Source organism: Cricetulus griseus (genome assembly GCF_003668045.3).
Source record: "Cricetulus griseus strain 17A/GY chromosome 1 unlocalized genomic scaffold, alternate assembly CriGri-PICRH-1.0 chr1_1, whole genome shotgun sequence".
In the NCBI taxonomy this organism is placed as follows: Eukaryota; Metazoa; Chordata; class Mammalia; order Rodentia; family Cricetidae; genus Cricetulus; species Cricetulus griseus.
The window spans coordinates 117915197-117938112 of NW_023276807.1; the positions used below are offsets into that span (position 1 = coordinate 117915197).

At 38.8% G+C, this 22916-nt stretch overlaps 1 pseudogene; it reads left to right on the forward strand.

Annotated features, from left to right (window-relative positions):
• Window positions 1-416: 416 nt before the first annotated feature.
• LOC113832246 lies at window positions 417-7241 on the forward strand (annotated as a pseudogene).
• Window positions 7242-22916: the final 15675 nt, after the last annotated feature.

A 22916-nucleotide genomic window follows, 5' to 3' on the forward strand; every position in this document is an offset into this window, starting at 1 on the left:
AGCTGCAAGGTCAATTGGCCGGGACACACTTGAAGTAGTTTCTAAGTGTTTTGAAAGCCATTCTTTCTTCCTGCACCCACCTGGTTACAAACACTATGAAGCCTTGCTACTTTTTCCAGTTAGGATTTAATTGTCACTTGTCCTCCCTTTCACCCCTAGTCCTATAAGTGTCTTGCTTGAAACCCCTGAGGTGCTGCATTCCACAATCATGCTTGAGAAGACAATTCGGACTCATCCATTGCCTCCATTCAAATCCTTCTTCCAATAATTTAAAGTCATGAGACTTTATCCAAACTAGTTACATGAGCTGTCAGCTGGAATTTACTTTATAGGTCTGTTGTGATTTAAGCAAACCAGTGGAAGTAAGGACAAAAGTAGCTTCAGGACAGAGGAATTAAAGCAGTTGTGAGGGCAGCATGTTTGGGAACACTGAGGAGACTGCTGTGGCTAGAACGGAGTGGACAGAAGAGTAATGGGATAGAAGAGCCAGAGAATTAGATCAGTATAAACATCTATTGGGTCAATCATATAAAATTGTATGCACCTTACTTTCTCATAAGAAGCCTCCTCTCTGTCCTTGCTAGTCAAGACTCCTATTTCATTCTGGTCATGTGGCATCCTAGGACTTCAGTGATCTCAAAGGAAGCCTCCAACCAGCAATTCTTGCCAGAAACAACCACAACTTTAACTCTGCAGATCACTAAATTCTCTCCAGCTGTAAACTCCAGTATTTTTTCACTGACTTCTAAAACTACCTTCAGGTGTAGGTTTGGGCCCAGCTGGCTGAGCTGGAATCTAACTATGTGTGCAAAGTGAACAACTTAACCTTTCTCAACTCAAAAAATGAAACAGAATACACGGTGTGCTTTGGATGGTTCTGGCACATAGTAAGAGTTCAGTGAGAGACTCTATAAAGAGAGTTCTCATCATCACCATTATCATTACCATAACAACATTGTATCCTGATGAAATCAAGAGGATTTTTTTAAAAAAGCACCACCTTGTTCTAAAACAGATTTGCCCTCCTTATTTATATCATGAGAAATTTGCATCTCCTTTGCCATCTATAAAATTCAAAGAATAGTGTGTGTGTGTGTGTGTGTGTGTGTGTGTGTGTGTGTGTGTGTGTGTGTGTGTGTGCCAATCCACTTCTCAAGACCTGTTAGTGAGGGTTGGTCCCCTTGGGTCCCTCTATGTTGTATCTCTAGACTAGCTATAAATAAGGCAGTAAAATCATATAAAGTAGACACTATACTGAAGAAGTTGCAATATATTAAGCCTCCAAAAATTTGTGTGCGATCTTGGTTACTATAATGTTCACATCTGATGTCTTTAGTTTCTGACAAAATGACACAGAAAATTGCTCTTCTGCTGCCACTGATTTTAAATTTGTTTCATTTTTGTGTATGATGGTTTTGCATGCATGTATGTCTGTATATCTCAGGTATGCCTGGTGCCCATGGAGTTCAGAAGAGAGTATCAGATCCTCTGGAAATTGACATGGAATTATAGGAGTTTGTGTTCTGCCCTGTGAGTACTGGTATTGAAGTCTGCATCCTCTCCAAGAGTAGCCAGTGTTCTAACCACTGAGCAATCTCTCCAGTTCTGTTTGCTTCTATCTGTACTGGCATGTTTTAATATTTAGCACTGGAGGTCTAGAGTTAACTGTCTTGCTCATTCCATCCTCTGTTGACTCTTCAGCTGTTCCTAGTACAGGAAATATCCATCCTCTGAAGCTCTAGCCATCATGGCCAGTCTTTCCGACTCAGTATAAGCACAAAGATTCCTGTTTTATACTACTAACTTCAGATTACTCTTCATGCTGCATGTATCTAGTCCATAGTCCCTTCCGGAAATCATATAAAAAGCAGATGCAAAAACCCTAAGTAAACTATGTGCCAGCTGATGACCTCAGATTTGTATAAACATTGCTTCATTTAATCTTTACAAAACTCTATTGGGCCATACATATTTTTTCCAGAAAGTCACCAACCATTTCTCAGCTTCAATTCTGTATCTGTTAACAAGAGGAACATGGGGATAATAAAATGAGATTTATTTATAAACCAAGGAATATTGCCAGAGTGTCCAGGATTATTTTATTATGCTCAGGGCTATTATTGTCTATGACTTACTGGTATTTCTGGATGGCCACTACAGTTCTCCTTTGCTCACCAGGACTTATACAATAATAGTAAAACTTGGAGCATTTAATGTTGATTGAATGCTTACTATGCACCCTGTTCTCTATTAAAAACTCTATATCTCTCTATCACTTCACACTAGGAAGGAATGTATTATACACTTATTTTATGTTGATTTAAAAACAAGATTGAAACTCATAGACATTAAGTGGCCCCAGATCAGTCAGTTCTGAAGAAATGCAGTTGAGATTTGAGGCTGCATTAATCTCTTGACAAACCTGAGGCTGTCAATCACTTACAGATGGTCCTCAGACTGTAATATCTGTAAGAATCACGCAGATACTTGATGTTAAAAACTCCTCTCCTCCAGCCTGGTTTATGGAGTCACTGAGTTGGGAAAGAAGTCTAAGACTGTCCCTTACATTAATACATTTTATTTTTGAGGGCAGTTTTAAATGCTTAGGAAAATAAACAGAAACTTAGTTCCTTTCTCAGAATTTTCCTTACTATGTTTTTCCAATAATATCTTGAGGTTTCTCTTTTACAATTCATAACTGATAGGCCAAGAACACAGTGCATTTTACTAAAGTCCATAGTTTATTTAGAATTGGGAACTTATAGGAAAAGAGAGAGTTCTCAGAGATAAAGCCAGGTGAGGATAATGTACCTTTCCACAGATAGAACTCTACTTTACAGCTTGATCTGGGGATAGCAGCCTATAGAGCTGGGGGATAATAAACTACTGCTGTTTTAACTACACAGCCTGAGATTTTGTTGTTGTTGTTATGACAGCCAAGTGTACTACACTTCAACAAATCACAAAAGTGCAGCCTGGGATACTGTGCTTTCATCCTCATTTAGGATCCTGTCAGGAACTCATAGTTGGGATCTGACTTAGACTTCTTGAATCAGTATCCATACCATTTACCAACACCCTCAGGCCCTTCCAGATACACAGAAGACACTGGAGAGGGAGCCATCCAACACAGCCCATGCTATGTGACCCTAGGTTTCCTCTGGAGCTCAATGGGTGGGAAGGAGTAGGTATAATAACCCTAATCAGTTCACTGGACTTGACCTTGGCAAACCAAACCTGTTTTCCTCTTGTGTAAGCCCCTATTCAAATGAATGAAACTGTTTATTGCCTATTAGTGTTTCAGTAACAAGTATTCCCAAATCATGACCACATGACTACACATGTCAAATTCTTATATTTCTATGATTTCTCAACATCCAAATAATCAGGTAATCTATGTTGAGATTCTTACATTAAGGAAATATCAATGTGCTACAGGGACAAAGATGAAGAAAGCACTAAAGGACCACATGGCAAATTCTGACCCTTCTGTGCGATTAATATGTATACAACCTGATTGCTCCTTATGATTCTGAAACAGAGACAGATCAGATGTTATTTGCCCCACTCTACAGATGAAGAAACTGATCCCCCCACAGAGATGAAGCAACTTTCTTTGATTTTCATAAGGCACATGAAATGCAACCAGGTCACAAAATTTCATCACCTGACATCTCTCAGCACTCAGTTCTGTAAATCTTGCCAACTTTATATAAGCTGGCTAGCTGCCAAATGAACTGTAATTCTCTAAGCACTGAAATTCAGATCTGGCTTGCAACTCTGTCTTTCAGGGTAAGTCCATATTAAAAAATGAAAAGTTATTATCTCACTGAACTGCATTTCTCCAGCCTTGTGGACTTGAGCAAATACACTGGCTACAGTCTGTGTGACAGCAGGGTTGACTAGGGGATTTGCTTTTGAACAGGGATTTACTTTAGCCATAGAACTCATCAGAAGCTTAAATGCCATTAACGAATTTAACGTAGAGAAAATTTTTGTCTAAATGTATCTCTAGAAATATGTTCTAATTTGGGAGGTACATTCATTAAATTATTAATTGCTTTATACTTTTGTCTTGGTAGTTTTGTTAACTGTTCACTGAACTGAATGAAGGCTAAATGCAATAAAAGTGGGGAGTATTTGCTAGCTTATTAACAGTTTTAATGAAGCTATACAAAAATGATTTCAGTAAAACTAAATGGTCGGTTTCTATATTAACCTTTTGAATCAAATTTGGATATATCTGATAACTATTTTAAACCACTTGCTTTCTGTACTAGACACTGTGCTGGTTGGTTTATGCCAGGGTGATATAACCTAGACATATCTGGGAAGATGAAGTCTTATTTGCAAAAAAAAAAAAAAATGTCTCCATCAGTTTGCCCTGTAGACAAGCCTGTGTGGCATATTCTTGATTATTGATATGGAAAGCCCAACTCACTGTGGGTGGTGCAACCCCTGGGCATATAGTCCTGGAATATATTTAAAATATCAAACTAAGCAAGCCTGGAGAGAAAGCCAATAAACAGCATTTCTCTAGCCCTTCTGCTTAGTTCCTGCCTCCAGGTTCCTGCTCTAACCTCCATTACTAGTGGATTGTGGTTTGAAAGTGTAAGCCAAATAAACTCTTTCTTCTTCAAATTCCTTTGGCCATGATGTTTTACCACAGCAACAGAAACCGAGAGAGAGAGAGAGACAGAGAGAGAGAGAAGGAGAGAGAGAGAGAGAGAGAGAGAAAGAGAGAGAGAGAAATACACATGTATTTATGTATGTGGTCAAAAAAAAGTATGGTAAAATGCTGAAAATTTGTGTGCTTGGTGACTTACAAAAGACCTGAACAAGATAAAGTCATCAAAAGTTAAAGCATAGATGGGGAAGATGCTTTACAGGCCCCACCCTTAACGAGGTTAATGAAGTTAATAGGAGAATTATTCCTTTTAAAAGTGTAGCCATTCGTAGGTCTCCAGTGCTCCAGTGGATAGCCCCACATCTATGTATGTTTGGGCAGTACCAATTGGACTCAGTGAGCTATAAGAAAGAAGAAAAAGAGTTAACTTGGAAGGGGCACATATTCGGGAGGTAATGGGATGAGCTGGAGGAGAGAAATGTGGTTGGATGTGATCATATTCTATTGTGTGAAATTATCAAGAATAAATTCAAATTGTAATTTAAGTCTAAGACTTTTCAATAGATGAGTACTTTGAGAAAATATGTTCAATTTACTTTGCCTTGGAGAGAATTAGTAAAGTTACAGTTCTTTATATAAATTAAGATTGTTGAAGGGAAACCAAAAGCCCAATGCCTAAGTCTAACAACTTAGGGCTTATTCAATACTAAACAAGGGTTGAATAGTGAAACTGTTGCACATACATATGTCAAAATGGATGAAGAACTTGATGCTGAAGTACAGGTGTTACAGGTTAACAACATGCTAATAAGTGAATGAAAGGAAGAGAAAAGGATACAGACCTTAAAGGCTCAGTGCTATGATCTTTTCAAAGGTTCAGATCCTCAGGTGTGTGAGATAGTTCTGTTTGCCAACTTGACACTATCTTGACTCACTTAAGAAGAAAGCCTCAGCGTAGGATGCCTTCTTGGGGTGCTCGCTGAAAGTCTGATGATGTGCACCTGAGGAGGAAGCGGAAATACGAGAAGCCCCAAGAGCTGAGTGGACGCAAGCAAGCCTCGACGCTTCAAATGTTCATCCCAGTTCCTCCTCTCACCTCTCGCACGCACCCTCTAGGTAGGCAGCAGTCTCAGCCCTTGGTGGAGATCCAGTCTCACTGACTTCCAGCAGCAGCTAAAACCTGGCAAAGAGGATATGCTTTTCAGGGAAAAGGCGGTATCCCTGGAAGAACCCTGAGGATCGTTTGACAAGGGCCAACAACCCCTTCAACCAGGAACCAGAAGATGATCTGCCTGAGGCACCTCCTAAGACCCTGAAGAGTGACCAGTCACGTTCCAGCCTACCCACTGCTGGGCGCAGCACTGAAGGTGCTGAAGGCCCAGAAGAGAAAAAAAAGGTGAAGTTGCACCGCCGGAAACAGCAGCTTCCCAACAAGGTGCTCAGAAAAGAGTTTAGCAAGGAGCTCAATCAAGAGATTCAAAAGACAGAGAGTACCTTAGCCCAGGAGAACCATCAGCCCATGGAGTCAGAGCCCAGGAGTGAGAACGAGGAGCCAAAGAGGCCCTTAAGCCACAGTGAGTGTCCCCACCGCTTCAGCAAGGGGCTCAACAGCACCCCTCGGGAGCTGCAGCACCCACTGGGACCTGACCTGTGCAGCCCACCTCCAGTTATATCCCGGCCCCCACATTCTTTGTCCCCACCTAAGCGCATCCAGATAGAGCGTCATGTGATCCGGCCACCACCCATCAGCCCCCCACCTGACTCACTGCCCCTTGATGATGGAGCAGTCCATGTTATGTGCAAGAAGGTGTGGATGGCAGTGTTTAGCTACCTCAGCCACCAAGACCTGTGTGTCTGCATGCGGGTCTGCAGAACCTGGAACCGCTGGTGCTGCGATAAGGAGCTGTGGACCCGCATTGATCTGAACCACTGCAAGCCCATCACGCCCCAGATGCTGAGCGGCATTATCCGGCGACAGCCTGTCTCCCTTGACCTCAGCTGGACCAATATCTCCAAGAAGCAGCTGAGTTGGCTCATCAACCGGTTGCCTGGGCTCCGAGATTTGGCGCTGTCGGGTTGCTCATGGATTGCTGTCTCAGCCCTCTGTACTTCCAGTTGTCCATTGCTCCGGACCCTGGATGTTCAGTGGGTAGAAGGACTAAAGGATACACAGATATGGGATCTCCTGTCCCCACCCACAGACAATAGGCCAGGTCAGACTGACAATCGAAACAAGCTCCGGAACATTGTAGACCTGCGCCTAACTGGCCTGGACATCACAGATGCCTCCCTGCCGCCCATTATCCGCCATATGCCGAAGCTCTCCAAGCTCCACCTCAGTTACTGTAACCATGTCACTGATCAGTCCATCAACATGCTCACTGCAGTGGGCACTACCACCCGAGACTCTCTGACAGAGATCACCCTATCATACTGCAATAAGGTTACTGACCAGTGTCTGTCCTTCTTCAAACGCTGTGGGAATATCTGTCATATTGACCTGAGGTACTGCAAGCAAGTCACCAAGGAAGCCTGTGAGCAGTTCATAGCTGAAATGTCTGTGAGAGTTCAATTTGTGCAAGTGGAAGAGAAACTCCTGAAAAAACTAAGTTAGTTCTAGGACAAGTATGTAAGTATGGCGGGTTGGGGGAACACAGCCAGGGAGGGGGAAAGACTACAAAAACAAGCGAGCTTCTATTTCCTTTTGGAATTTGGAACAAGAGTCCACAGGACACGGTTCTGTTTTGCAAGCCTTGCCAAGGGAGAAGCCATTCAACTACCCATTTGGGGATGAGTGAGCCAGATGTTTTCCTCTGCTCTTTCTGCATCATAACTGCCCTGTTTTCTGGACCATTTCTAAGGTGGCCTTTAGAAGATACTGCAGTTGGAAAGGATGATCAGCTTTGGAGAAACCTTCTTAGAAGCCTGAGCTTAGTGTTTTTGTTGGTAGTTTTGAGACACCCTGTTCCTTGGAATGCCACGGCTTCTGGTGTCAACAGAGTGGACCGCACACACACCATCTGCAGCTGTCTTGACACACTTTATTTTGTTGGTTTTGTTACATCTTACATTATGCAGAAATATTTTTGTATAAATTGTTTTAAAATTATTTATGCAAAAAAGAAGAAAGTCTTAGTGAGAGGTGATCTAGTTAGTTTCACCTGTGGACATATCTACAGGAGACTGTATTAAGTTAATTGATGTGTGAGGAGGACTCCTCCCACTATGGGCATCATTCTCTCTGTGATCTTGATTGTGTATGTGATGTGATGAGTTGCTTCAAGACCCTGCTATCTTGAATTCTCCACAATGGTGGACTGTAACTGGGAATTGTAAGCCAATCAAACACTTTCTCTCTTAAAGTTGTTTATTTTGGGGTATGAAAGCAACAGGTGTTATCTTAAAATGTGAATCTATCCTGAGTAATGAGTGCTCATTATGTTGGTAAATAAAGTGGATACAAATAAATAACACCACACCATGTTTGAATATGCGCCTTTATATATAAGAAAAGTTTAACAGAACAGACACATAAATTATTTGACCTGTTTTTTTATTTACCCCACTTAAGAAGATGATTCCCTCCCCCAGCCATTAACACCTGAGAGAGGTGGGAGAGCAGGCCCTGCACCTCACCTGGGCAGCACAATAGAGCCAACCCTGTTAGCAGAGGTATGGGTGAGCCAGCCTGAAGTTGTGAGCATGGGAAAACTGTCCCCACTACTCTTCTGTCATGTGGTGGCATGGGCGGGGAAGATACACCTACCTCCTCTCCCCATGCCCATCAATGCCTGAGGCAGCTGGGAGAGCGGATCCTGAGGTCATAAGAGTAGAAGAGTTAGCCCCACCCCTCATCTGCTACAGCCCTAAAGATGTAGATGTCAGAGCTGGCCCTAAATGAGTAGATGTGGGAGATCTGACCTTGAGGACATGAAAGCAGAGCTGGCCCAGAGAACTGACTGTGGTGTTATCTTGTCTGCTAACAAAGAAAGCTTGCCTGAAGATCAGAGGGCAGAGCTAGCTAAGAGTTAGCCTTAGAGGCCTGGAGGTCTGTATAAACAGAAAATGATATGGCTAGGTGGAGAGAAGAATATAAGGTGGGATGAGACAGGAGCTTGGTCTATTTTCAGTAAGCATTTGGTGAGGTAAGGTGTGACTGTGGCTTGCTCCTTTGTTTCTCTGATCTTTCAGCATTTAGGCCTACTTCTGCCCCAAGCTTTTACTATTAAGACCAAATAGAACTCATGCTACATTTGGTGCCTGACTTTAAGGCATGAATTCACAAAACAACTGCTTGCTGGTGGCTTTTCAGCCACTGGCATAGGCTGGAGCTACACACTGGGCTCCCATCAGAGTCACTGCCCCACAGGCTAGGTTCTTATCTCTTTTCTCCCTGAGCCTCTAAGTGAGCTTGCAATTTTTTTGTTGCAGCCTCTCTACAACAAACTGAACAAGGCTGAAACTCAAGAGGCACATGGGCTCCAAATGCTGCAGTAGGATTTATCCACCCTAGACCAGCTAGCTTTGCTTTCAGGCAGCTCCCAACATACATGCCTCTTCTACAAAATCCTGTGTGCATTTTTCAGACTGCCAGCTTCCTGTCCCAGGTGAGTTTCAGGCTTCCACTAGATCCCTCTCTTCAGGCGCCACTCTCAGTGCATGGTTACATGCTAGCTGCTACAGCTGTCCTCAGCCTGGCTGTTCACCACCTGTGTTCTCCAATAAGACATGATAGAAGCCTTATGCTCCACTATCATCATCTGCAGATTTGGTGAGACAACTGGGAATTCTTAATGGGGGATTTTTTTTTTAAGAAAAGAGAGGTTTTTTCCCACATTAAAAAATGGGAAGCATTATTACAATGAAGAGAGTTGTATGCTGGATGGGTTGAAAAATGGAACAATTAAATGCTAGGATAACTAATTTAGATGGGATTAACCTTAATAAAATAGATCATAGAGATATTCAGACCCAGACAGAGGAATTTAATGGAAAACCAATTTCAGCATTGCATTGTAAGTTTAGAGAGAAACAGCCTAAAGTTTTCAAACAACCAACTTTAATTTACACTGTCACCTTACAGTGCCAAATGACAGATATCCCAAGGCTGTGCAAGAGTTAAATGGACTCCTGTGGAATGTTAAATTTAAGAGATTCAAGGAAGCTACAGTTTCACATGGCATGCATTCACCTTTTGTGAGTCAGATGCTAAACTTGTGGTAAACTTGTAATAGAATTATCCCTCAAGCCTAGAGAGACTTGGTTATTGCAGTTTTGGAGCCTAGTCCTCAATTACAATAGAGAACAAGGTGAAAGATGAGGCTAAGATCATTAAACAACAAAGTAGGCCTAAAGGTATGGAAATCTCTCAAGACCAACTTCTTGGAGAGGGAGATTATGCTGATGCACAAAGGCAATCTCTATATGATGACCATACCCTGGCTTCATTCCTTACAGTAGCTTTGAATGCTTGGAAAAGAATTAGAGAAGTAGAAGAGAAAACTGAGTCTTTTACTAAAGTTTTACAGGACCCAAAGGAAAACTTCATGTATGTCTTACAAAGATTGACTTCAGCAGTAAATAGAACGGAACAAAATTCAGCAGCTAGACAAATAATAATTGAATCTCTGGCTTTTGAAATGCTAATGCACAATGAAAAGTGGCAGTTATGCCAGTGAAAGCAAGATGAGCACCTTTGGAAGAATGGATCCAAGATACAATCAAGATTGAATCTCAAGACCATGATTGTATAGGAGAGGTGATTTCCAGAGGTTTGTGAAAAAATTTAAAATGTGAAGTGTTTCAATTGTGGTAAACAGGATCACCTAAAAATTGATTGTAAGCAGGGCATTCCTGGAAGCAATATTTTTTCTAAGCATAATTCAAACAGAACACCCCTATCTTCTGGATTATGCAGAAGGTGTGGCAAAGGCAGGCATTGAACTAATGGAAGTAGATCAAAAGGGACAGTCAAGGTAACCCTTTGCCATCAGAAAATGCCTTGAGGGGTCTCTCACAACCACCCCCCATGTCAAATTTGGTTCAGTCATTTACTATCACCATGGAAGAAACTCTTCCCCAAAGCAATTAAAGACCCCAATGCCTATCATAAAAAGCCATACTGCTCTGGATGATAGAAAAACTATAGAAGAGAGAACAAACAATTCAGGGGAAACTGTAAAGCAAATATTTTGCCAAACTTCTATAAAAGAACAAAGACCAAAATAAAAATGTGAATAAATGACATCATTGAAGATCTTATAGATACAGATGGGAATGCAACAATAATTGCGTCAGAATCTTGGCATCCAAATTGGCCTCTTCAGGAGGTAAGAGTTCAGCTTTTAGTTGTTGGAACATTATCTCAGGTAAAACAGAGTGTGAGATGGGTCAAATGTCTAGAGCTTAAGGGATAGATAGGAAAATTAAAGCTGTATATGGATAACATAGCAATGCATTTATGGGGATGTGATTTGTTACAACAATGGAACACTCAGATTAACATTCTTCCAGTCTCAGAAACAAACTATAAATTAACATATGTTTCTGAGGAAAATATTAGGAGGTTTTATAAAGAATAGTCACCAAACATTCAGGTTGAACAAGAACAGGGCAAAACAGCTGCTGATCTTTCAAAGGCATAAAAGCTCTGCCTTTAAAATAGTTGACAGACAAACTTGTATGGGTTAAGCAATGACCTTTAACAACAGAAAACCTGGAGGCCTTAGAACAGCTGGTACAGAAGCAGCTAAATATTCAGCATATTGAAGAATCAACCAGCCATTGGAATTGTTCTGTATTTGTTATTAAACCGAAATCTAGAAATTGGAGAATGGTAACAGATCCAAGAGCTGTTAGTAAGGTGATTCAGTCAAGGGGCTCTCTATGGTATGAATTCCTTTGTCTTCTTTATTAACTAAAGGATGGCCTCTTATAGTTACTGATTTAAAGATTGTTCCTTCACTATACATTTACAAGAAAAATTTGCCTTCACAGTGCCTACTTATAATAATTCTCAGCCTATTAAGAGATATTAATGGAAGGAAGGAATGTTAAATAGCTCCACCCTCTGCTAATATTTTGTATAACAGCCATTTGAAATATTACATAAGCAATTTCCTCAAAATATAATTTACCATCATATGAATTATATTTTACTAGCTGACTCAAATGTAGATAATTTAGAAAGAATGTTTGAAAAGGAAAAGAAAATTTTGCCTTGTTGGGGATTACAAATTGCTCCTGAAAAAATACAAAGAGGAAATGCTATTCATTGTTTCATAAAAAAATAGGTCTACAAAAATTAGATGACAAATTAGGAGAGATCAATTGCTGACTCCTAATGACTTTCAAAGATTGTAGTAGATATTTCCTATCTATGGTCCACTATTGGGTAAAAAATGACGAACTAAGTAATTTGTTAAAAACCTTAGATGGTGACAAGGACTTAAATAGTCCAAGGGAATTACCAGCTGAAGCTGAGAGAGAATGGGCTTTGATAGAAAAGAAATTACAGAATGAACATTTGGATCCAAAACTTGATTGAATTTTGGAAGTTTTACCCTCTAAGCATTCTCTTACAAGAATATTAATACAGAGAGAAGATATTATCTTAGAATGGATCTTTTTATGACATAAGCAGAGAAAAAAAAACTTATGTGGAAAAGTTTCTGAGTTGATTCTAAGAGGAAACTTGAGACTTTGTCAATTAGCAGGATTAGACCCAGCAGAAATTGTTGCACCTTTTACTAATGATGAAATTAACAAATTATGGGCAGAAAGTGAACCTTAGAAAAGAGCTTGCAGTAATTTTTTAGAAGAGATTAACAACAAATATCCCAAAAGCAAGAGAATTCAATTCATAGAGAGAACTAACCGGATCCTTCCTTGGATTGTATGGGGAACACCAATATTGGGAGCCCCTACCTTTTATATTAATGTAAATAAATCAGAATATTTAAGTAAAGTCATAAAGCTCTATGATTTTGTAAAAAAAAGTTAGAATTATGTGCTATTCTCATGGTATTAATGGTTTTTATGGAACCTCTCAACACAGTTATTGATTCACAATATGCAGAAATAGTTGTTTTGCATATTGAAACTGCTGAATTTATACCAAATGTACAGAATTAACTTGTTATTCATTGAATTATAAGAAATAATCCAAAATAGGATCCTCCCTTATATATATAACACATATCCAACCCCATACAGGTTTGCCAGCACAAGTTAATGAAGCAACTGGTCAACTATTGATAGGAAATGTGCTGTAAGCCTCAGAATTTCATAAAAAATGCAATTGCAAAAAGTCAATTGCAAAGGTTTGAAAAAAGATTCTTCCATCACTTGGCAACAAGCCAAGGAAATTATTTTTAAAATGTCCTGCTTGTTTTTTATACAACCAAACTCCACTATCAGCAGGAAGTAACCCAAAGGGTACTCAAAAGAATGAAATCTGGCAGATAGGTGTGTTCCATTTTGTAGAATTTGGAAAATTAAAATATGTATACCACACCATTGATACCTATTCAGGATTTCAATGGGCAACTGCTTTGAGTTCTGAAAAGGCTGATTCTATAATCACACACTTGTTAGAAGTTATGACCATCATTGGAATACCTACACAAATTAAGACTGACAATGTTCTAAATATGTCTCTAGTAGAATGAAAGGTTTTGCTTATTATAATATAAAGCATATTACAGGTACTCCACACAATTGTACAGTTATAGAAAGCAAGCAGTTATAGAAAGATCAAATCAAACTGAAAAGGAAATGTTAGATAAACAGAAAGGGGTAATAAAGACCACAGAAATAGATTGCATAATGGTTTATTAACTTTGAATTTTCGAAATGCTAATGAGAAAGGAACAACAGCTGCAGAGAAACATTGAATAATAGAAAAAAACTACATAATTAAGTCAGCCTGTATACTTTAAAGATATGCTGATCTCAGAACGGAAACCAAGACATTTGTTACACTGGGGAAGATTTGTTTGTTTGTTTGTTTGCTTTTGTTTGTTTTGTTTTGTGTCTGCTAGAGAAGAAAAGCTATGCATACCATCAAAATTGATAAAGGTTCGATTTCAGCAAGAGAGACCTCTTGATTAAAAGAGGTGATAGTTCACCAAACAGCCTGACCATCCAATCTAAATGAACTTTAAAACTAACAAATGTTTTTCATTTGGTCAGATATAACTTGCCATATTGCAACCTCCCCAAAATTAGGGTTTGGGAAGGGTTTTGGTTTTGTCTTTATGGAGAATAAAGGCATCCAGCTAAGGAATCTGAAGACCACTGGACAAATTATACATGTGAAGAAAAAGGAAAAATCATCCCGGAAAAAAAAAAAAAAAAGTCCCAAGAGAAAGAGTATTTTGGCCTGTTAGCATATAACATCTCCACCAGTAAAATCCAAAATCTCTGTCTCATGTCAGAAAAGCCACCTGACATGGGACAGAAAAAGAAACAAAAATTAAGGGACTATTGTATTGCTAATAATCTTGTAATCCCTTTGGTTTTATTTTGACTCTTTAAAGCTTTTCTTAGTAAAAATATTATCTCAAAATTATGAGATTTATATATATGCATATATATACATATATATATATATATATATATGTATGTTAAACTTCTTGTTATGATATTAATGGTTATAGAGAGTTCTAACTTATTCTAGAAAAGGTTTCCTTTAGCTTCCTGTATATGATTTCAGGTTTCAGTCTCTGGATGTTAAAGTATGGTCCTTTAACCTCTTTGAGGTCTCCTGTATATGACATTTAAAATGTTTAAGTTTTCTTTAGTGAACCAAGACCATAGCTAACGGTGACCTTTGAAGTCTTCAAAAGCAGGATGGGACACCAGGACTATGATAATGCCACTAAATGGACAAACATCACCTAAAGATTGGCTTTGGACTACAAACTGCTGAGGACAATTTTGACATGGCTGGTTGAGATGATCCAGCCTCACAAGTCTACTCTAGCCAGGACTTGAGACAAGCCCTGCACTTTCCTATTACAGAGTGACTGGATAAAAAATCGTACAGCTACCTCTTCTAGAACTTGACAACTAAAATAATTTTTTTAGAATCCCCTAAAAATTCTGTCACCCCAGATAGCATGAAGTAAATTTATGAACATAATATCCTTCAGCCTATACATAGAGGGGAGGGCCTTGGTCCTGCCTCAAAGACATGGGCCAGACTTCATTGACTCCCAAGCTGAAGCCTTACCCTCTCTGAAGAATAGATAGAGTAGAGTCAGGGGAAGGTAGGGAGTGCAGGAGGAGAGGAGGGAATGAGAATTGGGATTGGAATGTAAAATGAGAAAATATCATTTTAAAATGTTTTTAAAAACTGAAGAAAAAGGACAGAAAACCCAGATTCCCAAGAGATAAGGTAGATGGTTTTTGTTTGTTCAACGTGCTATGAATATTTGTCATTATTTAGTGGGGTTGGTTACAAGTTGTTATTGGTAATGGTCATGGAAAAAGTTGAACAAAGTACATTAGATTCAGAGTTCTTAATTTGAAAAGAAAAAAAGGGGATATAGATATGATTATATAGAAAGGTAGATTATTGAATCTGTTCTGAAAGTTAAAAGGGGGGAAAATAGAAATAGGGTAAAGATAGATTATTGAATCTACTTTTAAACAAAAACCCAACTACTCGTTTTAAATATTTTACATTGATATATATTTTTGTACATATGTTTCTATTCTTGTTCAAGGTATTATACCTCCAGAACTCTTTTAGCAATGTAATAAAAAGTGTAATACAAATTCCTAGTCCTTGAAATAATCATTACCAACTAATTTAGGATATAAAGAAATGCAGGTTAGTAATTAGTCACTTATTATTATTGAACCTGTAGTCATATTATGTATGTTTTCAAGGTCAAACAGATATATTTTAGATAGACAGGTTGTCTTCAAACACTTCAAAGGTGTACAGAATATGGCATTTAAGATGTCTTAATAACATAGGTTTTTTTATGACAATAAAAAAAACATGTCTGCTCCTGGCAGCACCAATCTATTTCAGAGAAAATGATGAGTACTAAATAAACTACTCATGGAGTTTACTTTTTTTGCAGCAAAACTAAGCCACTAGGCAAGAAAGTGCTCTTGCCTCAACTGCTGACAATACGCTGTCCAAAGTGGACAAGCAGCAAACAAAAGAAAAGACTGCTGAACTTTGCCAAGACAAGGTAAGACAGCAATTCAGAATATCCTGCTTCACAGAAAAAGTCTGTCAGATACAATAAGCAATAGGCCAAATATGGATGCCCCAGTGTTGCAGAGAAAACTTTCGTGACTATCAAGCCAGCTGATTTTGTCATTTCTCACACTTTTTGGAATTTGCTTGCTTGCACTTCCTGCTTACTCAGGTACTATTTCCTTCTCATGTCTCTGATGGAGTTGAAGATTTTTAGTTATAGTTTTAGTTATCCTTGTTATCAGATTCAGAAAAGAAATTAACTAAATAGGTGTAAGGTATATAAGGTTCAGAGACATTAAAAGATAGTTTTGATAATGCAAAGTAGAAAGCTAATTCTGTACAAACCTCTGGATAGACCTGAAGTATTTTCTCTGAACTTGTCAATTGCCAATGAACTAGATATTATTGATATATTTATTGTCTGTTTATGTTATATATAGTTATTGTACTCATTGCATATAGTTTTTCTTATATTGGTTATAGCCTTCTTTTTATTTGAAACAAAAAATGGGGAATGTGGTGATACCATGTTTGTACTCTAACAAATAAAGCTTTCTTAAAGATCAGAGGGCAAATCCAGGCACTAGTAAACCATGGAGGTCAGGAGGAAGTTGGCGAAGTGTGATATGGCTTTGGCTTGCTCCTTTGTCTCTCTGGTCTTTCAGCCTTTACTCCTGTATCTGACCCCAGGGTTTTATTATTAAGAACAAGTAGAACTTGTGTGACACCTGGCCCTACCCATTATCCATGGCTGCAAAGGGTGAACTCCTCAAGGCTGTCTAGGAGAGATCACCCTTGTGGTGAGGACAAGGCAGAGCTGGCAGGCTTACCAACTCTGCAACTACTCAGGCCTGGAACCAGGATGACTGGTTGGCCCACCCCAATTTCCACCCCATCTGTGATCTTCTGCAACATGTGAAGGGACTGGTCCTGCAGACCCAAAACTGCAGGATTTCTACAACACAAGGCAACAGTAGGATAACCAAGAGGAGTCCCAATGAGGCCCCAACATCGATAGTGTAGAAGAAACCAGAGGCCTTGAACCAGACAAATTACTCTTTGCAATGAACAATCGCAAGGAGAGATACATGGATAAAATGGTTTACTGTATGACTCACTATGTTACACTTCCGCTTCCATAACAAGATTTTTCCCTTTTTTCTTTCTTTATTCTCTTAAATTTTATCTGTGGGGGCACTGCAAGGGCAGTGGGCAAATATGCAGGGATGGGAAATGAATGAGATCAAGAGGCATGATAGGAAAGATACAAAGAATAAATACAAAATAAATTTAAATTAATTAATTAAAGAAAGAAGAGAAGTGCCTGGATGAATAAAAGAATAGGAGTGACTAATTAGCCACACTTGTGGGGATTTGAATGAGGATGGCCTCCATAGCCCTATCTATGTGAATGCTTGTTCACCAGCTGGTGGAGTTGTTTGGGTAAGATTATGAAGTATGGCCTTGTTGGAGGAGATGTGTCATCGGGGTGAGCTTTAAGCTTTTCAAAAAACTCACATTATTCACAATTAGCTCTCTCTCTGCCTCACACATTTGGATAAGATGTAAGCTCTCAGCTACTACTAAAGTGTCATGCCTGCTGGCCTCCTGTCATACTCCCCTCTGTGAATATCATAGACTCACCCTGAGAAACTGTGACCCCCCAGTAGTTGCCTTGGTCATGGTGTTTTGTCACAGAAATAAAAAAGTAATTGAGACAATATTTTACTGATAAAGTGTTCTGAGAAGGTATAATTTGAGTAAAGTAAAATAAAATAGAGAAATCACTCATATGCACAGATGAAGCACAAATGTAGAAGCATGTTTCCTAATTTCTGGTTCTTCATTTCGTGATTTATAAGTAAGACCTATGTTTATCAATGCAATCTCGGGAATCCTTTACCATTCATTCAAGACACACCAAGCCAAGTACTAAGTAGAAAATATAGTAGAGGAAAAGCATTTCTATAGAGATACATCTACAATGGGAAGTAAATTTAAAATCAATGAGTGGATGCTTACATAACAGGCATCATTGTAGAGCACACAAGACAGTCAAAGATGGCACCGAGGGAAGTCTGACGGGTGAGTCCTGAGATGCTTCCAAAAATAAAAAGATGATTGGTTGCCTAGATCGAACCAGATGAGGTCACTACATGAACAGCCTATGATTGGCTGACATTTAAAACCATTGGCTGGCTGTTCCCTCCCTCCCCCGTGGTTTTTTGCTTTAAAAAAGGCTAGCTGCGTGGAACAATAAATGAGTTGCTGCTTGACTAGACTCCCTGCTGTGTCTGATTGTCTCCAGGATCCTGGGAGACTGGGCAACAGGCAAGCAAGCAGTGAACTTACCCTTCCTTAGACTCAGCTCAGCCTTCAGTGGTTGGGCTAAGACCCTGCACATCATGATACAGCTTCTATGTGTAATTCCATCTTGTAGCTCCATAACAGTGTCTATCACTTAGCATTAACATAAAAGAAAACTCCCTAAATTTAGTAGCTTAATACAACAATAATTTGTTTAGCTTACATTTCTGTGGTCTACCAATTTAGATTGTGCTCAGCTGGGCTCACTTATGCATCTATAGTCAGTTGGCAATGATGTGGTCATCTCGCGCTGTGCAGGTGGTTGAAGACAACCAAACTCTCTCCCTTGTTATCCATCAATCTTGTCTTGTATTTCTTCATCTTATGGTAGTTCCAGAGTTCTTATGAAGACAAAAACAAAGTAGATGCTTACTACAGTAACTTTCAACCTCTTCTTGGAATACATTTATTATATGCTCTTGGCCAAAGGAACTCACAAAGCCATTTCAATCTTGGAAATGAAGGTGAGGGTGGTGGACCTTAAATGGGACAAAAATGAAAATCGTGTTGCAAGAGGATTTCCCATGGTCTAATATTTGTCCCCTTCTTCAACCAACTCTAATAAAAGTGGGGTGCGGGGCCATTACTATTTGTTTGAATCATAAGAGTAGAGCCCATATGAATAGGATTAGTGTCCTTGTAAAAGAGATGCAAAGGCACTAGCTCTTCTCTTCTATCACGTAGATCATCCACGAACTAAGAAATGAGTCCTCCTTACACAATAAGTATACTGCCACCTTGATCTTATAATAATTAACTTATCAAATACATTTCTGTTGTGTAGAAGCCACAAATATTGGGAGAGTGTAGTGGCTCAATGGGCAGAAGTGCTGGTCATGCAAGTGTGAACATCTGAGTTCAAATCTTCAGAAACCGCAGAGAATTTGGGTGCACAGTGTGAGCACCTATAATCCAAATGTCCCTACTTAGAGATGGAAGATTGATACAAGAGAATGCCTAGAAACTTGTGGACAAACTAGTATGGAGTATGAAACTGAAAAACAAGGAAAACACTCTGTCAAACAAGGTGGAAAGTGAAGATCAAGATTGGAAGTTTCCTCTAATCTCCATATATACATGATGGCACATACACACACATATCACAAAATGAATGTGCACAGAGAGAGAAACAGAGACAGAGACATTCACAGAAACAGAATTTATAGCATTCTATTATAGCAGGCCAAGTTAACTAGAACATAGTAGCTATAGAGAACAGAAGAATTTGTGATGTTTTACTACTACTATAGAAGTACTCTTAATATCTTGGTGAAGTACAGAGTAGTTAATATATTTTCGCACTTCTATCAAGCTCAGTGAAAAGCCTGTGAAGGACAGAGGCACGATTCAAACCACTCAGTCAGTTCTATAACCAACAAGCTTATCTGCTATACAGCACTACAGATGTGACAAAGGGCTCATTTGTGGTCTGTAAGAATACTTAGCAATGTTTCCAACTCAACTGTCGGCATCAGTGAAGCTTCCACGGGTGAACTAATGTCACTTCTAAATCCTAATCGACAAAGAGGAATGAATCACATAGACAAGTGGCCAAGACAGGAACATTGCTTATCAAAGTGACCATATAAATACAAGAGACTCATAAAGATTATGTTACAAATTCTTAGAATGAAAGAGCATCAAATTGTTCCCTGGGATGGAGCACTGACATTCAAGTTCACAGGGAGAAGTACAATTTGGGTAAGCTAAAAAAATCTTAAAACTAAGCTGTGATTTTAGGCTTTGATCAAAGATCTTAGCATCTTATTGGAAGAATTTGGGACAGCAAATAGTAACTTGGGATACTGGATTATATTCATAATTCTGAAAACCATGAAAAGAAATAGATTAGAGCAACATCATTAAAAGAAGGTTAGTTGCAAGGGTCTTGCAGTGACAAACCAATAGCAATGATTTGAGCTAAGATAGTGAAAAGGCACACTGGAGAGACATTTGTAAGACAGGATGCAATGACTAGTACATAAGATGATGAAGGAATCCTGAAGATACTCAGTTTCTAGCTTGGATGCTGCTTGGATTATGGTGTCATCATCTGGATCCAAGAGTTCAAAGGACAAAGAAATGTTCAAGATGGAAATGTGTCATCTCATTTGGGTGTGTAAATTTTATATCCAACAGTGAGGTGGAAATGAGTCTGACATCCCAGAAGGATTCTGGCTTGGAGAAATGGATAAGAAATTCATTAATGTATAGAAAAGATTGTTTGGAAACACTGAGTGGTTAATATATTTAGAATAGAACTAATAATATGTTAAGTATTCATTTGTTTCATGCTGGGAAGAATTAAAGAACACTTCATTTAACTAGATTAATGTTCATGAAAATTCTAAGAAGCAAAGATGTTATTATGTCCACTTTATATATACGCAACCAAATTGTGAAGGACACTTTGGAACATTTGGCTAGATTGAGATCTTTGAGTCAACTGAGGTAATTTATGACGTTTCCGTCTGCTTTTCTCATAGGAATGGATATATAGGGCTTTATTCTGCAAAAAAATGTAGGAAAAAATTAAAGGAAGTCTGAAAACTTAGTGACACTGAGTTGGTTTTGTCAAAGATCAAGCTTGTGACCTCAGATGCCCACTGAAGAGCAAGACATATTCCACTTGTCAAATTAAAGGGACCACAACCTTGCAGTGTTCAAATAAAAATGAAAAGCACCAATTACAGAAATCCCACAAGAGGTGCTCAAAAACGGTACTTATTATTATCTGAAAATTCTAATCATCTACAGTTTAAGCTTGCAAAATAAAGGGAGGTAAGTTTTCAAACAGCAATCTTAAACACGTGAACAAAGCGTCTCTTATTAATCTGGGAAGATCATTAATGATCTCCTGGCTCTTAAATACAAGCAGGCATTTTGATGGTAGAAGGTCTATAATGAAAAAGAAATAATTCATTGCATGAAAGGTTTTGATTCAAAATGTCTCCCACCAACTCATATGTTTAAACACTTTAGGAAGTGAATCCTAATTAAAGGAAAAGAGTCACTGGGCAGGGAGTGACCTTGAAATACATAGCTTCGTCCAGTTTTTGCTTCACCCTTGCTTCTTATTCCAGTGAAATGTGAAGGTCAATTACAAACTTGTGCTCCTGCCATGATGAACTGTAGGCTCACATGCCTTTTCCATGATGGATCATATAGTCCATTAAACTATGATTCTGCTTCTCTCAAGTTGTTCTTTTCAGGAATTTGGCTACAGCAACAGAAAAAGTAATGCAAGCAACATTAAATGTCCATTGTTGACTAACAAGGCTCTTTATACTACACCAACATTGCAGTGTGGTGCTTGGAAAGAAATAACAAGTGCCATCTACTCTTGAGAGATATGACTGACAACTGGCATTTGCTGAACACTTCGACAGACATTCTTAAATACACATGATTTATGCACATTTTACACATATGTAAGTAATATCTTACTCATCCAACTAGTCTCATCTGACAGGTGAGAATTGGGAATGTCCAGATAAGTGGCTAACTAAACATAAACAGGATAAGAAAAATCCAAAGCTACACCAAAGCAAGAGAGTAGATAAGACCAACACTAAATCTTCCCAGGAAGTAAAGCTGAGCCCCCAGGGAGAATAGTGTGGCCTCAGGTTAGAGGAATCACCTTTGCTAATTAGATTTGCATAACAATAGGCTAGTCTTTGACTTATTTTCTAACCTGCAAGAGGACCATACCAAGTCTTCTTTGCTACAGTGTAAGAAGTATGATAGCGTTTGAGAAAACCCACAGTAATTTGTATATTCCTATGCATGAGATCTTAAAACAATGCAACATGATGCTTTTGTCCAATGTGTTAAAATGGTTATCACCAAAACAATGCTGATACTGAGACAAGCATGCAGCTCAGTAAAAAGAGAGCATTACTTTGTAATTAATAAAAAATCCAACTGAAGGCATATCAGCATGAATCAACAAGCAAGCATGTTAAAAATAAAACATAATCATTATAATCTGCCCTCTGTGTCCATGAATGCATAGCCATAAATTCAACTGATAACCAATTCAAAGTGATAAAAACAATTTCATCTTGACTGATGAACAATTTCCATAGTTTAATGTTTCCATTTTAATTACCAATGTTCAGAAAATGTAATGTATTCGGGAAGATAAGCACAGGTTCTATGCCAAAGCTAGCCGACTTTACACCAGAACCCTCAGCATCTCTGAATTTAGGTATCTCCAGTGGGTCTTGAACCCAAGCCCTAAGGTGTAAGAAGATTGTATTGTTGTTAGTAACCAGATCCAGTGTAATGGTTTAGAATGTTAGAACTGGATGTAAACTATGTTTGAGATTAACTCATTTGCTGGTAATAATATTGTACAAAATTATATCAAAGACAAAACCATGATGCCAGAATTCTGACAACTAAGGAATTAATGGAGCCAAGTTCCTGTCTGGCCAGGCTGAAGTACGACACTCTGGTTGGTTCCATTTCCTCCTCTTTTGAAGAGGCGGAAAAATGCTAAGTAAGAAAGTATTTTTGTTCCCTTCTGGCCCTGTTTTACTATAAATTGTAAACACATATCTTTTATGTATTTGATCCCTCCCTTACCCACTCCAACTCTGTCCCCCACCCACACAGTCAGATTGTCAGGGAAGACTCAACTCAGATTTGGTGTCCTCACAAATGGATACTCAGAGGTAGAGTCCATTCCTTGGACAA